Genomic DNA, 19,138 nt, shown 5'->3' with positions numbered 1-19,138 from the left:
TTTGTCAGTCTCTCAACTTTAGGTTATTGCTCAGCTTCTCAGATTCCCGTCCTCCTTAGAGCAAATCCTTGAATGGAAAAGTGGTGCCCAGGTGGCTGTCTCACAGTCTCTTCCTTCTAGAAGAGTGGATCTTTAGGACTTCAGGGACAGGGAAGCATCCCAATAACCTCAAAATCAGGTTTGTTTGTGCATGCTATTTTTTAGTTGGTCCCACTTAGAGGTCTATCCCATTGCTTCAGGGGAACTCACTTCCCTTTAGCTTGGACCATGCAAAACAACAAAGTCAAAATGTATATAATTATAATATAGAGATAAGAAAATAATAGGTATATGGTATCTATATTTTGGTGAGGTGTACATTATATGGTGTTATGGAAGACATGTTCTTTTCCATAAAACATTAAATTCATACTATACTAAAGGATTTACAGTCTGGTTTTCACATAAACTACATTTAAAATTCTGGACTATACAATAGATATTTAGCAAATGCCTGTTGAAATAATATATTTTTTAACTGAAAGCATATAAATCCATACATGGATAAACTAACTTCGTAGTCATTTATCTCCAAAATATCCCTAAATGCTAAGTATCTGTTCTATAAATAGAGTGCTTTGTCACAAAAGTATAGGTTAAATATACAACTGGCACAAAATAGGGGCTTAGTAATTGTTTGTTAACCTAATTAATTTATGTTGATTGGTTAAATGCAGTTTCTCCTATTTTAAGCTTCTTTCATTTTATTCTCCTGTCTTGCATTCAATTTATGGGTTTAAGCTTAGTTTCTATTGTATAGTTTTGCCTACATGAGTGTTTAATAAATGTTAATTAAAGGAATTTGAGGAAAATTTAACTGAAAACAATAAAATTGTGTTCTATGGTATATTGTATCAGTAGAATATTTTGGATTTAAGTAACAGAAAATATGGTTTCCAGAAAAGAAAAGAAAATAGTGGAATGATAAAGAATAGGAAAGCCTTCAAAGAATATAGATGCATTTTATTATATACACCTTTCAGAAAGGATGTAAAAACCCTGTGGGAAAGAAATTAGTGTCTGCATTCTTCTAAGTACTGACTCATCTTTAACTGCTTCCCATTCGTGTTCAGCTCAACTCAAAATTCCCAGGAGAAAAAGAGAGAGTATGACTGAACTGAGTTGAGTCATGTGATTTAACTATAAATAATGCAAAGCTATCATGTGTATTGAACTGAAACTCAGTAATAGGTTATTGTGGGAGAAGTCTATCTGAGTATACATAGACATCATCTTTGTCGGTTCTGGCTGCTGTAGCAAAGTTACATAGTCTGGGTGACTTATAAACAACAGAAATTTATTTCTCACAATTCTGGAGACTGGAAGTGCAAGATCAGGATACCAGCATGGTCGATGCTCCTTTTCTTGTGAATGCCCCCTTTCAGGTTGCATACTGTCATCTTCTTATTGCATCCTCACACAGGGGAAGTGGTGACAAAGCTCTCTGGGGTGTCTTTTACAAGGGCACTAGTCCCATTCATGAGGTCTCCATCCTCACGACCTAATTACCTCCCAAGGGCTCCACCCCCTAATACCATCACCTTGGACATTAACATTTCAACATATGAATTTTGGAAGACTCATTCAGACCATTAGTATGATCTGTAAATATAAATATAAGTATGAAGATGATTGTTAAACATGTGGGTTTTTTAGAGTGTATGTGAAACCTAGCCTGTCTAGGAGGTTCTGACATTCCATAAGTGGTCTAAATTTTCATTATACAATATTTATGAGTCAAAAGTATCAAAAAAAGCACAAAATAGAACTATAATGTATTAGAGGCCCAATAGGTGTGGAAGAACTTATAAACACCCATGTGAATGCATTGTGCTTCACAACCAGGGTAGTCTGAAACATTTCTTTTCTACCTTAACTTAATGTTCTACTATGCATATTGAGGTATAGTATTTCCCCAACTATATACTGTTTAAATCCAAACTTTTTTCTCTATGATAATTTATTACTGAGTTTTATTCCAATATAAAAATAGCCTTAAACTTTTTATAATTAAGTCACATGGAGTGTTTTTTGGTTTTTTTTTTTTTTTCTTTTAAAGATACATGTCATAGAAGTCTGTCTGATAACTAATAAAATAGATAAATATGATTAGATCTTAATAAGGTGTTCTGAGGAGTATTGCAAACACAGTCAATCTGTTCTAGAATTAACACAGTGTAACTGGAATCCTGAAACCACAATTTATCAGATATGTGACTACTGGAATGTTACTTAATTTTTAAGCCTTACTTTCCTTATCTATAAAATGGTAACAGTAATAAAACCTACACTGTAGAATTGTGTGAAGAATTAAATGAGATAAAGTTTTTAAGCTGTATAATGCCTGGCATGTAGTAAGGGAATATTGAATTACTATAGTTATGTTAAATATTTCATTAAATATGTAATTTAATTACCATATAATTCAAATGACTTATTTGATATTTAAATATAAATACACAAATTAGTATCTATCACTAGTGTTGGTTAACTCACCAGTACTGACAATTGCTCAGGTCAATGAGTGAGGTCATTGAACTCTTTTCTAATGGAAGCTGGAGCCTCCCCAATACAACTTTGCATTAAAAATTTCATGATCACACATTAACACTGTAGTTTTGGACAGAGGTGGAATTCTGCAGCACAGACCCATCATGCAGAGATATTTGAATCTCTAATCAACATGCAAAGAACTCACATATGAAATCATGTTTTCTAATTTCTCTTACTGGACAGTGCCATCACGTGCTTATTATCATGAGCCACTACTAGACATTTGTACTTTATGGGGTTTTTAAAGGATGTATAGCCCTCACAAGGCAAATTTAGCTCATATAACTGGTGAAATTGGTAGAAATAAATTATCTATTAAATATCAAGATTAGTTGCTTCTATGATGTTCAATGCAGAGAAAAAATTTTAAAAGACACCAATGTTAAGTACAAGACTAGTATGGAACTCACAGTGAAGGTTCTAAATGCTGGTAACTCATTGAATCAGGTGAACCATTTGATATCTGACAACTTTAAGGTGGTGTTAAACCACAGGAAATTGAAACATTAAACTTTCTGGTAGTTACAAGCCATGATGGCCCGAACGAATCACACAGGGTATTTCAAATGACACATTACAGCTCACAATCCATATACCTGCAAGTAGAAGGAGCTGAGGCTTTTGTTGCTGCTGCTTGTGTTTTAATGGTCTGAATGTTTTCTCTGCCTTTTACACTTGTACATAGAAATATGCGCAGCCATAATATGCTCACTGCACGAGGAGGGCGATTTCAAGAAATTAATACACGGGAAGCCAAAGTTGTTTTGTAATGCTGGTGTTCTTAGATAAAAATTTATGCTTAAGAAGATTTCTGTTCTTACTCCGTCTGGTGGACCTAGTGTAAGCTTGGTGCCTTCTAAAATCTACTCCATAACAAACATTGCATTTCTTAAAAGTAGCTACACAGATTTATGAATAAATGCCTCAGAAAATTTTCTTACATTGAAGAGTCATCTTAAGAAAAGAGAAGGATGTTTTATGCATCATCTTCCTCTCCCACCGATTCCCCTCCATCTGAATACTTTATTATTTGTAACATTAATATTATTATTGTCTTATACAAGTAAAGCTTTCTAACCAATGGAATCTGATATATTTTCATTTATATTGTACAGTTTCATTTTATATTTTACAAGAAAGAATGACCACGTACTAAATCTCATAATCTATTGTTACAGAATTTCAGTAACTGTGATTAGATTGCGATGCAGTTCATGCTTAAAACTTAAAGACACATTTCAGCTCAAATTATGTTATATCCATTTTAAACTATTTTAAGGGGCTTTTCCTCCTTTCGTAATGTTTCTTTCATACAACGCTTTGGGAATAATGACTAAAGCATTATGTATGTATGTGTATGTATGTATGTATGTATGTATGTATGTATGTATGTATGTAAATTGGCCGAAGATCAGCATAGTCAGAGAAAAAACATGTTATTTAGGAGGCTTAGCATTTTAGAGCCCTGATAATGTTGGGTAATTGGCACCCATTCTATTTTTCCGGGATTTATTCTGCAGTTTACCAAAAAGAGAGGTAGAAACAGGCTACTTTCAGAAAATACTTTGAAAAGTAAAAGGAAATAGCAATAAGTTAATATCAGAGAGTATTATTTTTTTTATGTTTGAAAGTTGGAAAGAGACTTCCCATCACAAACAATGTTTACATGATTGTGAGAAAATACCTATTTAAGATCGCTAGTGGGAAGCAGCCGCATAGCACAGGGAGATCAGCTCCGTGCTTTGTGACCACCTAGAGGGGTGGGATAGGGAGGGTGGGAGGGAGAGGCAAAAGGGAGGAGATACGGGGATATATAGATACATATATATATATATATATATGTATAGCTGATTCACTTTGTTATAAAGCAGAAATTAATACACCATTGTAAAACAATTTTACTCCAATAAAGATGTTAAAAAAAAGGAAAATACCTATTTAACTTCAAGACTATTATTTGCTGCATATTCACTCCTTATAACAGAGAAGATTTTAGACAATTTTTATTTTCACACCTTTAAAACCAAAAATGCTGCATATATTTTTGCAAGACAGAATGAAAAACACTGCCTCACAGGCTGCAATATGTCTTTGAATATTAATTTTAAGGCTGGATCTGTTAAATATAAGGAAAAGCAAAAAATATTTAGAAGCAATGGGTAATAATTTTTGTAGAAGAAAATGCCACGATATTTTTGACCCAGCAGAGCAAAGTACCATTACTAAAAATAAAAATTTTAAAAGCAGATTGCCCTAATTAATATTTATCAGCACCCTTAATGAAATGTTTATTCAATAAAAATAGTTTTATGCCAATGCATATGAAAATTTTCAATTTTGCCAATAATTGTATTTCAGAATATTTTAAAGCCAGTCAAGGGACATTCTGCAAAATTGTATTGTATATTTTCAGTTACTACCAGCTATTTTTACAACCACTGAATATGCATTTAATGCCTCTTGGATATAAATATTCATATTAATATAAATAGAGTGGTTCGTTTTAAAGAAGGGGCCACTTTAGAATAGTACCATATCCAGTTCATGAGTGTAAGAATTGTATTGTCACAAGAAATCCATTTGAATCACACAGCCCTGGAGCAAGCCACCTTTAGTGGCTCTGTTAAAAAAACAATTTAATCATCTCTGGTAGCTGAGTCCACTGGGCATTTGGGAAGAATCTGCAGAACTGTCAAAGAAGAGGAAAAATAATTGGTGGAAAGGACATCAGGGAGATTTACCTGCAAAGAAAGACTGGGATAGTAGCAAGACAGTCCCAACCAAATAAAAAATACAATCTTTATTCAAAGTAACAATGACCAGATTGCTTAAATTGGTAGATTTATAAGAAGTCTGTTCATGATGAAAAAAAAAGTTCACATTATTATCATATCTGCCTAAGTGGTTACATATCTTTGGAGATCAACTTTACAAAAGTCAGAGTAAAGCTGGTTTACGAAGTCTAACTTAGAAGACTCCAAGTTGCAATGATTGAAAGACTGCATATAACTAGACAGGGGGACCTTATGTTTTGTTTGTTTTAGGGTAGGAATTTGGGTTTGCTGACTCTGAGATATTATGTGCACACTTAATCATCCATAAAGGCAGCAGAGGAAGTTTCTGTTTTGCTTTTCCTCAGTCCTTTTCCTTGGCCTCCTTGGAGCTTTCACAGCAGAGGGCCATTAGCTCTGTCTTGAACCACTGTTTTTTTCAGTTTCTATGACAACAATACTCTTCAATTTGCCTCTTACCTCTCTAGCCACTTCTCTTCTTTCTTGTATTTCTGTCTTTCCTTGACCCATGAATGTTTTTAGTTTCTGTTTTGTTTGTTTGTAATTTTGTTTTGCTGTTTATAAACTTTTGGATTTTGAGCCCTCCACTTTTATCTCTCCGATATCTTTCCTAGATTATCTCATCCAGGCTATGTTTTTTAATACTGTGTATAATTCCTAATATATATATCTCTAAACTCAATCTTTTTTTCTGCATGTCCTATGTATATAACCAACTTCATATTTGACATCTCATTTAGATGTCTGACAAGAATTCACAATTCTTTAGAGAGGCACTGGTTATAACTACAATTGTTTTTTATTAAATGTTTGACTGCCGCATCTGTTCCTTTCTTAGTCTTCCATTATCAGCTATTTTCTCAAGCCATCAACTTATGATTTATCAAACCTCTATCTTGTCACTAATTTTCATTCATTTAGCCTCCCCCAAAATATCTCAAACATACATATGTTTGAGAATATATTGAGAACGTGCATATTTTCTCGATCCACACTACCAAAGTCAATGACACCAATTGCTGTTGGCTACACAGCTGCAATGTTTCCTGATTTATTCTCCATGATCCGCACTTGTCCACTTACATCTATTCTCCATACAGCATTCTGAGACATCTTCTAAAAACGTCAGTGTATATATCATTAGCTTTCTTAAAATCTTAAAGATCTTACAGACAAATCACTCTTTAATGAGACCTAAATTGCTTTCCTGCTTCGCCCTTGAACCATCTCTCATGTAACTGTCCTCTAGTTGATTTTCTTCTCTTGTCACAAATATAAAGTATTTTTATCCAGATATTCACTCCCCACTCCCATCATGCTCTGCATGCCAACGAATTATTAACTTTCAAACTGTAACTTATACTTTTTAGAAAAATTTTCCTGCTAATGTACCAACACACTTTGCCTCTGTCATCTCTCTTAACATACCAGGTTTTGCTTTCTTAACAGTAACCTGAATTTTTGTCTACTTCTGCTGTTGGCAGATAAGCGCCATTTTTTTTTCTGTGAGGGTGTAAGTAAAGACCGTGTTGGAGCTAAATGTCAGCCTTTATATCCTGTGCCGGATGCAATGTCTGCCCATTATATGTCAGAACTATTTAAGTGGAATAGACAAATAGAGAGACGGGAGTAAAATGAGACCCACAGTATTTAAGAGAACTTTCCATTTGAAAGATGAACAAAGATTTTTTAAGAGAATATTTCATTTGAAAAATGAAGAGGCTGCTTATTATAAATGTGATCGATACATCTAAAATGCAGTTAGAACATTTTATTATTTATGAATGCCCCTTATTAACAGAGTACACCCTACTTATTTTTAAAAATATTCTTAAAGTACAATATGCATACATGGAATGTACATATTATAAGTGTATGGTTGAAAATAAACATTCCTGCATGGCCAACACCCTTATCAAAAAGCAAAATATCACTTCTTACACTTCCTTTCATTCATTACCAAGATCCATGGACAGCCACTGTCCATACTTTTAAGAGCATAGATTTTGTTTGCTTGCTTGTTTGAATCCAAAACTTTTATTTTCCTGTTTATAAAAGTAATACATCTTTGTGCTGTAAAAAATTGAGACAATACAAGTAAGCAATCAACAGAAATAAAAGTCACTCCCTAGAAAAATCTTCTGGTGTAAATTTTTCTTTTTCACCTGTATACATATAATTTGTAAAACAAAACAGTGGTTGTGCAACACATAGTTTGTTTAAATTTAACTATATTTCTTTGCTATTCATAATGAACATTTGGTAGTTGAGTCTTAGCATACTTGCTTGACTATTTTCTTCTTTTTAAAATTATTTTATGTCCGTGAACTATTATATATATATGTATATATATGACATGACATGAAATATGCTATTTTAACTATATTAAAGTGTACAATTCAGTGGTGCTACTAACATTCACAGTGTTGTGCAACCATCACCCATATCCATTTCCAAAATTTTTTACCCCCCCAAATAGAACTCTGTACCATTAAGCAAATACTTTTCCTTCTCTATCACTCCCCCCACCCACCCCAGCCTCTGGTAAATTCTAATCTACTCTCTATCTCTATGTATTTGCCTAGTCTAGATATTTCATATAGGTACAGTCATACTTTATGTGTCCTTTTGTGCCTGGCTTATTGTCCTTAACCTAATATTTTCAGGGCTCATCCATATTGCAGCATGTGTCAGAATTTCACACCCTTTTATGGCTGAATACTGTTCCATTGTATGTATATATAAATTTTGTTCTTTACATAAATGACATCATACTAATTTTCTCTTTTGTGCCTTGTTCTTTTGTTCAATATTATATTTGGGACATCCACCTATATTTCTGCAACAGTAATAGAAACTATTTGATTTCTGTACAGTATTCCATTGTGGGAATAATATATTTGCCTATTTCACTGTTGGGCTTTGGGGCAAATTACAAATTTTGGCTACTATGACTATTACTGCTATGGAGTATGTCTTATGATACATATTTTTTTCTGGAGCATATAGACCTCAATGTGAAATTTCTGATCATGTATTCTCCTTTAGTAGGTACAACTAATGAGCTTTCCAATGTATTTATATCAATGTACACTCCCACCATCACAGTAAGAGAAATCCAGCTGTCCTACATCCTCAGCAGACTTGGCGTTGCCTTTCTTTTTCACTTTTGCCATTCCGTTGAGTGGGTAGTAGTGCACCATTGTGTTTTCAATTTGTCTTTTCTTCATAACTTTGTTAACGCCTTGTCTTTTGTCCAAGTCCACACTGGACTTTCTGTCTTTGTCACAGTCATATCTTGAAATTCTTTGTATAGTCTAAACATACTTTGTTGAAAATATGCACAATGTCATTATCTCTAATATCATGCCTTGCTTTGCACTCTTTTAATTATGTCTTTTCATAAATAGAAGTTTTTAATCTTAATGCAGTCCAAGTTATCAATTTCTTTTTCTCTTTAGGTTAGAGCTTTTTGTTTTCTGTTTAAGAAAACTTTGCCTGCTCCAAGGCAACAAAAATATTCTATTTTCCTCTAAGTTATTATTGTTTACATTTCACATCTAGATCTGAATCCATCTTGAATTAATTTTTTATATATAGTATAAAGTAGTGGCCAAGATAGATTCCCTCCCCCCACCCATGGATATCCAATTGACTCCCCACTGAAAACCTCATCTTTTCCTTTCTGTACTATGTTATCACATTAATCATTAATCAGGACTTACATATACACTCCTCTTCTTTAGACTTGGGGAATGTTGATTTAAGAGCTCACATTTGATTAGGTTACAGACTACAGCCTGGAGGGCAGACCTGATTGAGAAAACACACCAGTAGGGGTTATCCCCATAGAGTACATAACATAATGGTAATTGGGATGGAAGGGAGAGGAAAGATGGATGATATGTATTTAAACCATAATTTCAATCAGATTTAAGAACTGTCTGGGTATAGGACATGACCAAGAAAGTGCAATAAAAAATTAACAATGAATAACTTTGATTGGCATAGCAAAAGAAGAAAATTGCTTTTAAAACAATTTTAATAAATATGATATTATATGTTTATCCATATTGTATAAAGTTTCTGGTGAGCAATACAAGTGGATGGTCCACTCACAATCAGAAAAAAATGTCCTGAGCTCAGACAAATGGTCATTTGCATAGAGATGATTGTTGAAGTTTTGAAATTCTGAAAGTAGAAAATAGCTACAGCAAAACAAGAATATTAATATAGCCATTTTCCTTGTATCCATCCATTTTTCACAAATAGTAATTAATATAGCCAAATCTTATGATCATGAGGATGGTTATAAATTACCTATTAATCAAAAATAAATTAGGTATGGTTTTCTTTTTTAAAATTTATTTATTTTATATATTTATTTTTGGCTGCGTTGGTTCTTGGTTGCTGCGCGCTGGCGTTCTCTACTCGTGGAGAGCAGGGGCTACTCTTCGTTGCAGTGCGTGGGCTTCTCGTTGCGGTGGCTTCTCTCGTTGCAGAGCACGGGCTCTAGGTGCGTGGGCTTCAGTACTTGCAGCACGCAGGCTCAGTGGTTGTGGCTCATGGGCTCTAGAGCGCAGGCTCAGTAGTTGTGGGCCATGGGCTTAGTTGCTCCGCGATATGTGGGATGGGATCTTCCCAGACCAGGGCTTGAACCTGTGTCCCCTGCACTGGCAGGAGGATTCTTAACCACTGTGCCACCAGGGAAGCCGGTATGGTTTTATTTTTCATTTAATATATGCCACATCAACCGTTATGCATATATTATTATGCATGACTATAAAAGTAGGGATTCTATTTAAAAATCGACCATAACATTTAAATTTCCAATCTAATTCTATTTATTAAAACCTTGATAGTGAAAAAAATACCATCACCAAAATGACAAAAAGCATTTTGTTTACTATCATTCTTAAAAGAAACTGAACTGAAAATATTCCCATTCCTTACCCAACTTGTAACATGTGGGATTGATTTATGTATTATTAGGGTAGGCAGCAGCTCTATTAATGTGATTTAAGGGACTCTAAGAAAGTTTCCCCTGAATAAATTAATTCCCAGTTGGATCTTTCTAAATATTCAGCATTAGTGCTTTTCCCTGTGGGCTTTTTATAAGAGATATAGAGAGAAAGCTAACCATTATATTTCCTTGGAGAGGTAACACATTATCTAGCTAATGAATTAACAGAGAACAATTGGTTGCATTTACTACCAAAATGGATATTTGTACCGTAGATCGCTGGATTCTGAAGGGAGCAGGAAAGTAAAAAAATGTGCATCAGCAACAGAAAGGAGGAAAGTCAGAAAACTAAAAGGCAGAATTTTTCATCTGGATTTTGGAGATGAGGCAAGAAAGACCGCATGAAGATAAGTGAAACTGTGTGTAAGCATGTGTGTGTATACGCACACATACATGCGCACATATATATTTGTTTATAATACTTGCATATTTCGTGTACTATAATAAAATTGGATTTATTCTCCCAACATAGTATAAACATTTATGATATTAATATTTACCTAAAACTTTGCAGTATCTGAGTACCATAAACAAGTACAATTTTCAAGTATTTAAAAGTTGTATGCTATATTGTAATCTAAAATATTAATCATGATTACAAGCAACTACAAAAACAAATTTTACCTTATAAAATTTCTCTTGATTTGCTCGATTGTTTTGTTATATTTTTAAAATTTAAATTTAGTGAAGCTTTTTAGCTCTGGTCAAATGCACCTCCACATATTTGTTCCACAGTTCATCTTTCAATTTCTGTTCAGAGGAAGTGGATAGCAATTAATCTTTTGGAGGCGTAGCACTTTTACTTACAGGAGAACTATGGCAAATTTAAAATTTTACAACTACTGGAAAATACCTTACTTTGCTGAATGTGAAAGGGATTTTTCTCTTCATTGTACATTCTAGTACAGCTATTCTAAGAAAATAAAACAAACAAACAAAATAACATTTCTCCACACCATATTTTTCTACTTTTCCAATGAGCATTTATTATAACTTTTTTTTTTTTCTATTTCATTTTTCTCTGATAGAACTAATAATTTTGAAGGATTAGGATTGAGGCTTGGTTTACTACCCTTCTCCATCTATACTTTCTTCCTACAAGGTCTCTTAAAGGTGAATAGCCTTAAAGAGATCTCTATTAGTCATAGCTCCCAAATTTATATGTACTCTTCAATCCTCTCTTGAGCTCTAAACTTCTATCTCTGCCTAATTGAAATATCCATTTAGGTGCCAAAATTGAGGACTTCAGAAAGCTCTCTGTATTTTCCACACCTTCAACTCTGTTCTTCCAGTTTTCCCCATCATTGTAATCGGCACTGCCTTCCAAAGTGCCAAAGAAAACCCTGATAGTCACTTTTACCACCTCTCTTTCCTTTTCCTACAATCTAACTAATTAACAAATCCTCTTGGAAAGTTTTCACATGGCATTGTCTTATCATTTCCACTGTTCTTTCTTTAATCCAAACATCCATTGTATCCAGTGTATACTATCGCCATGTCTTATTACCTGTTTATGTCTGTTTCACCTTTTTGTATGCAGTGGCTTGATGTCAGAAAAAAAATGTTTAATTGGCTGTATAGATGATGTCCAGCAGCAAAGATAATAATAATAGAGTCTAGAAGAATGGTAATCATGCCATGGTGAAGTATTTGCCTATATTTTTGCCTGCTTTAAATTGGAAGGCAAATAATGACTCTTAAACTAAGAAGAACTTGTAGCTTTGGGGTAAAGGATAGAACAGCAGAATTTTAGCACCATTGGCAACTTCAGTCAGTTTATACAATATGGTGCAATAAAAAAGAGGGACTCTCAGAATAAGAGAATACCAGTTTGGAAATGGACATGGTAGGAAGGAAGTAGAGAAGCCTAGATACACAGGATTGGAAAAGGAGACCAATTCTTATCCCAGTCAGTAAAAAATCAAGCTGAGAATGTCTTTGAGCCCTGTGACTAAGCTTTGCGACAGGATCCAGAAATCATGTGGCCATTATACACATTGATAACATTAATGAATGGATTGATTCTTTTTCCAGTCAATCCTATCAGTTAAGCACAATGCTTATGGAAGAGAAACAGAAGTTATGGTGATCCAAAATAAACACAACAGACTGGGTGAAAAATATTAAAGAGAGAGTGAGTGAATAGCCACACATACACTCACTGTGTCTCTTTTTAATAGAGCGGACTAAACATAGCTGACTAAATCCTTGAGTCAGATGTAATGTGAAAGAAACAATCTGGAACAAAGGACATTTGGGACCGTGGAGAGGACTCGTCCTAGCCCCAACCCCCTCGCCATTACTGCTCTAATACACGCTGCCCATCTTTCAATTACCAGCACCTCCTTTGAGATCTGCACCAGCTGTGGAACCACTCAGTCCTCATGTGAGTCAGGCTACACATGGGAGAATCCACATTCTCTGGGAAGGGCCCACAGGCAACAATATATAGTGGCTCATGCACAAATAGTCCATCTTTATTGCTTCTCAGGGTAATAACTCTGAGAATCATGTTCTGTACCATTTCACAGGTTTCCTCAGTGGGATCAACTCCAGTTTAACTTTCTCCACTAGATAAACTCGTATTTGCTCCCTGCCTTACATATCTCACTTCTCATTCCTGAAAGCACCTCTCTAATGAACTACTTCAATCTTTTTGTCAAGTTCTGATTCTGGGAAAATCTAGACCATGGCAATTGGTGTGAGAAGTGGTCCTAGAAAGAAGAAAGTCATGATGGGATTTTGGAATTGTATGTCTTGCTGGCCAGATAGCAACAAGGGCCATGTTGCTGCTAGTGAGTGATGTGGTAAGTTCTACAGCCTTACACTTACTAAAACTCTCCCATGTGGTGAATTTAAGAGTAACGTGAAGCAAATCGGGTTGTGGTTTACACGGATGGGAAGGCACTGCCTCATGTAATGTGTAGCATTTGAGAAAATGGCAGCAGTGTTATTAACATGAACATATTGATTTTTTATCAAAATCTCGAATTAAATGTGGAAAAAGATAGAGCAATATTGAGACTCTGGTGATAGTGTCTTCCTCCACAGAATTTTTTATTTGTCTTTGATTCTGCCAGGAAGTGTAGGATAAAAGTCAATTTAGGTTAAGGGTAGACCAAATACATCTAATAAGCAAGTGGTTTAACTCAGAGTTGGGTTTCAGTCTTCATGCGAGCTTGTCTGGTTCTAATTTGCCTAGCTTGCCTACCTTTCATTTGCAGTTGTTTACCAGACACATTATTCTTGAGGAATCTTGAAATTTAACTTTTGATTTCATAGCCCATGTGCCCCTGAAAGCTCTGTTCATCTTCTCAGCCTTTCAGGGCATTTTGTAGATCCGTGAAATCCTCCAGGGGAAATAGAGATTGAATTTATTGTTCACTTTCTTTCTTTTGATGCTGTTGCTGCCTAGCATCTTCTGTGAGACAAATATCTTGGAAGCTCCCTGATGCGTTCAAAGAGAAATTTCGTATATTTTAAACAGGGTTTCCAGCTGTTCATGCTTGAATGGGTGATATACTAAAAGCTACTCTTCTAGGAGAGAGAAGAAGTGTATATAAATATATATCTAAATATACAATTTTAAATAAATACCATCAATTAATATAGACTTAACACCTTACTAAAGAATGATATAATACATTTTATCTTTCCTCGGGAACTGAACAATTACTTGCATTAACTGTTTTCACATTAATTTACAATACTTTATAAATATCTGCTTAACTTAGTAATTCTTACTAGAAGTATATACCAGGATAATGTCTTAATAAGGATGTAAGCTCTTTAGTTATACTTCTTGAGTTCAAGCTCTAAATTTTTCTAGCTCTGTTACCTAGAGCAAATGAATAAATTTTCCATCCATTTTATCACATTCCTCATTTATAAAATGAGGATAATAAAAGTCCTATCAACTTGATGGCTCTTGAACAAGAATTAAATAACAACACAGGAACATAACTTCGAACAGTGCCTGACACATGGTAAAAACACATTAATTGCAAGCTACTAGTAATCGTATATGTATATTGTCTGCTATAAATACAAAACTATTCTAAGTTGTAACATTTTAAAATATTATATTTATTTGATGAATATAAATGCCTTTATCAATTCTCATTTTTGTAAGGTGAAATAATTAATAACATATATTAATCAATTTTCTTTTTTAAACTAGGGCATTTCTGGTATTTTAAAAAAACAGAATTATGAGTTATACATTAACTAATACACACAAAATTTTAAAACTCATTGAACTATTGAAGTGATGAATGTATATGATATTTATCAAATAGAATATATGATCTTTTAAAAAATAATGCCTTTTCTGGTGTTAATACCCATCAAACTATTGTAACAAATGTAAATCTAAACAGCCAGGGATATCTGGTATTATACATCTGCAGTTATGATAATGAGATTTATATTTTCATGTCATTTTGGTTTTGAGTGACTCCCTCCCCATTACTGCTGAAATATTTTCCCTGTAAAAAAGAAAACTATTTCAATGAGGTCAAATTTCTTAGAGTGCTACAAACTACACTGATAATATTTTTTATTTGCATGAATGTATGTATAATGAGTTTGCCTTTATTTTTGACACAGCTTAAAACACAATTTAAAAAATAACTTGGGCTTCATAAATGAGTCCGTCCTAAATGATCTAATTCTGTAACTGCTTATGGTGAATTTTCCCCATTTGCCTTATTAAAGTGACAGAACTAGGAAGATTCTGAGATTGTTCTTGTATCGTGTCTTTTCACCGTAGACAAAATCCCAATCCCTTCTGAATTTACAAACCTAACAATTGCCCTTAAGAGTTTCTTTTTTTTTTTCCTTGAGAAGCAAATTCTTACATATACATTCTACTCTTAAAAGCATTTAAGAGGCAGGATATTTTGTGCAAACTCATTGTCACAAATAATAAAATACAAAGTAAAAAATAACCAAAACGTTTATATGCTATTCCTTTTTGGAACATGTTAATAATATCTTAAAACAGAAAATTAACAGAATTTACTTTTTAACAACCTATGTTCATTATTTATATTGCCTATAAAAACAAATATGGGGCTTCCCTGGTGGCGCAGTGGTTGAGAATCCGCCTGCCGATGCAGGGGTCACGGGTTCGTGCCCTGGTCCGGGAAGATCCCACATGCCGCGGAGCAACTAAGCCCGTGAGCCATGGCCGCTAGGCCTGCGCGTCCGGAGCCTGTGCTCCGCAACGGGAGAGGCCACAGCAGTGAGAGGCCCGCATACCACAAAAAAAAAAAAAAAAAAAAACAAATATGAAGAATTCCACGATAGTATATTTTTAGAAATGAAGTGTTCATAAATTCCTTTTTACTACTACTGATTAATATTTAGAATAAATGTCTGAATTTAAAAATTTTATCTTGATAATGTTGTTGCAAATTATTCCAGTGGATTTGATTATATAATCACTGTGTGTCTAGTCATACAATTTTTTTCCTACTGGAATCTCATAGCTCAATTTTAGAGAAAAGTTATGAAAAACATACTTAAGTTCTCTATTATCTCCATTATCTCTACATACCTTTGAAATTAATCGAAGATACATAAATTTTACTGATAGTTTCTGATTATCTATGCTAATGAAGAGAAACATTAGTGGGAATCCTACCTACTGAGGGTTAAGCTTTCACTGAAATTCCTTCACTGCTAAACAGCTTTCAGCTGATATTCTAAGATATAGGAATAGGAAAAATATAAAACAGCAGGATATTGATGGAATTATGAATATTAAATTATATAATGTTGACTTTTCATTTCCAAAAGAAACTTTTTCTTATTTCTAATCTCTACAAACTATTTGAAGAAACATTGCTCGGCCCTTTACAAAGGCCTATCAAAATTAACTACTACTGGGAGTGTAAATTCTGTATTTTTTTGAGGGACAATTTTGAAATCTCTATTTTTTTAAATATTCAAATTTAATGTTTAGGTATTTAATATATAGGCATAATCAGAAATGCTCATAAAGATTTTTGTAATGGTAATTTTGTAAGGTTAATGCATAACCTCTTGAAACTAATTGTTACAACAAATATTACTCTATCCATAGGATGCATATTAATTTTCGGGGGCTGCTGTTACAAATTATCACAAACTGCATAGCTTAAAACAACAGAAATTTATTCTCTCACATTTCTGGAACGCAGAAAATCATGGCATTGGAAAGAATGTTTCCTCCCAATTGCTCTGAGAAAATCTGTTCTATGCCTCTCTCCTAGCTTCTGGTGGAAGCTGCAATCCTCAGTGTTCCTTGGTTTATAGATGCAAGGCTCCAATCTCAGCCTTGGTCTTCATAATGCCTCTTCTCTGGTGTGTCTTCGTGTCTTCTTTGCCTCCTTCTCCTAAGACATGTATCTTTGCATTTAAGGTCTGTAGGGCCTTAACTATACTTACACCCCTACTTCCCTATCGATACTTTTGAGCTTTAAGCTTTTTCGGCTGGCAATAAGATACTGGAATGTCCCCCCTGGGCAGAAACCGTTCCGAGCAAACAAGTATGGCGGGGGATGAAACCTCGAGCAAACCAGTATGGCGGGTGATAAGAATGATTAAGCCAGAGTTTAAAGGTCGCCCTAGCCAACCATAACTCATGTGACTCAACCCCCCACCACAAAAACACGAAAATGTAAAGTAGGCATCCGACAGCCAACCAATCAAGGAAGTAGAGCCAAGTCCCCACTCCGGTCCAGGAACAAACAAACCAATGAGAAAAAAACCCTTGATATATCCACACTTTGCATAATGAAAAATGAAAGCTATAAAATGTATGTGATTCCGCTTGGGGGGGTTCCTCTTCGGCCTCCTGCGTGAGGACCAAGGAACCCCGGTGCACCGGCTCCTAATAAACCTCTTGCGTGTTGCAGCGACTCTCGACTCTTGGCGGTTCTTGGGCGAGCTGGGATTCTTCGGAGACCGTTCAGGTCTGACAGGTCCATGCACTTAATTCATGATGATCTCATCTCAAGATTCTTAACTAAATTACATATGTTAAAGACTCTTTTTCCAAATAATGTCACATTCACAGGACATATATTTGGGGAGCTATTATTCAATCAACCACAGAATATAATATAATACAGGCTTTAAGCTTTTTGAGTAATATTTAATAATAAGTGAAAATGTTTACTGTAAAGTATTCCACTAAAAACAGATATAGACCATAAATACATTGTTTTTTTTACATACTTATGGTGTGTGCAATATGTTATTCAGTACCTTATATATATAAATTATTGGAAGGCAATACAAAGAAAGTATACTAACATAATATGTCATAATGGGTGATCTTAAGGCGGTGGGGATTCTAGGTGTATTTTTTCCTTTGTGTCTCCCAAATGTTCTCAAATGACTGACTTACTTTTATAATAATAGGTTAAACGTTAATAAACTGATGTATATTTTCAGGATCATTCACTCTACTCATTTTATTAATTTTCTTAATTTCAAAAATACAGCCAACATAGGGCATAATATGCTTAATTTTGGTCACAAGCACAGTCACAGTCACAAGGAAAGACTAGAATCAGTTTTCATTTTCCTTGTGACCAGTCTGTGAAATATATTCTTCCCTACAACCTCATTCTCTTTAAAACTATCATAATGTTTTTAGGTCCTGTTTGAAAATTAGAGACCTTGTGGCTATTTGTAATCCATTTGTTAGTTCAATAAAAATACTGTATAGGGAGAGTCCAATATTACACACATTAAAGCTACTTTTTGGATTTTGGATGATACTTGTAAATCTAACAATTTTTCTGAATGAAGATTTGCACATGAAGTTCATCTTTACTTGAATGATTTATATGGTTTTATTGTTCTACAAACCTCTCTGAAAATCAGCCAGGAGTAGAAGAAGTAGCTCAAGTCCAGTCCTTGTGGAATATAGGAGATATGACCTTGGGTAACTCATTTCTTCATTAATAAAAGAGGAATAATGTTTGTTGAAGTTTTTAGGGATCAATATGTAACATTACTTCATTCTTTCCTAGTTTAAATTCAATAAATAAATATGAGAGGAGACAAATGTTGACGAAATGTAATTCATAATAGTGATAAATCTAATTGAATAAAATGGCTTCAGAAATTGTCAAATGGATGTGCTAGTAATTTCTCCTGAATTAAAAGTCAACTCCATCATATCACAGTTCTCCCTAATGCAAAGCCTGATCCAACAAGTTTACATTGGCAGCCATAAAAGAAAGAAGCTGCAAAGTACGTGCCTAGAGAATGGAGTCTTTCTCGCAGTTGGTCTCCGGTATCCAATAAGCCATTCCTTTTCCTCTAGGGAGGTCAGTGATGGAGTATTCAGAAGCCGGAAGTATAACTCCCACAATTTCCTTTATTTCTCTTCCTTTACTCCCTTCCCATTGAAATGTAAAACACGAGCCCAAGCATTCTCCCTCACACAGGATTTGCCATTCCTTCCTCTTAGGTAATGTGAAGATTCAATGAGATGTTAATTTTGGCCTTCTCACCCGTTCATCGCCTCTGGCACAGAATCTGCAACAGGAATCTACCAAAAATGTGTTCCTAAAATAGATATTACCCTGCAGTAGTTTTATGGTTTTGCTCATATTATTCTCCCATGACTCCACTTTGGTATTGTTCTTCTCTTTTTCTTACAGCTTCCTCAAGTTTCTCTACAAATAAACAATTCTTTCCTTTTATTTTCAGAAAATTCTCTTACATCTTT

This window comes from Kogia breviceps, chromosome 4, assembly GCF_026419965.1.
Source record: "Kogia breviceps isolate mKogBre1 chromosome 4, mKogBre1 haplotype 1, whole genome shotgun sequence".
NCBI classification, from domain to species: Eukaryota; Metazoa; Chordata; class Mammalia; order Artiodactyla; family Physeteridae; genus Kogia; species Kogia breviceps.
Note: the sequence above shows the minus strand (reverse complement) of the source record.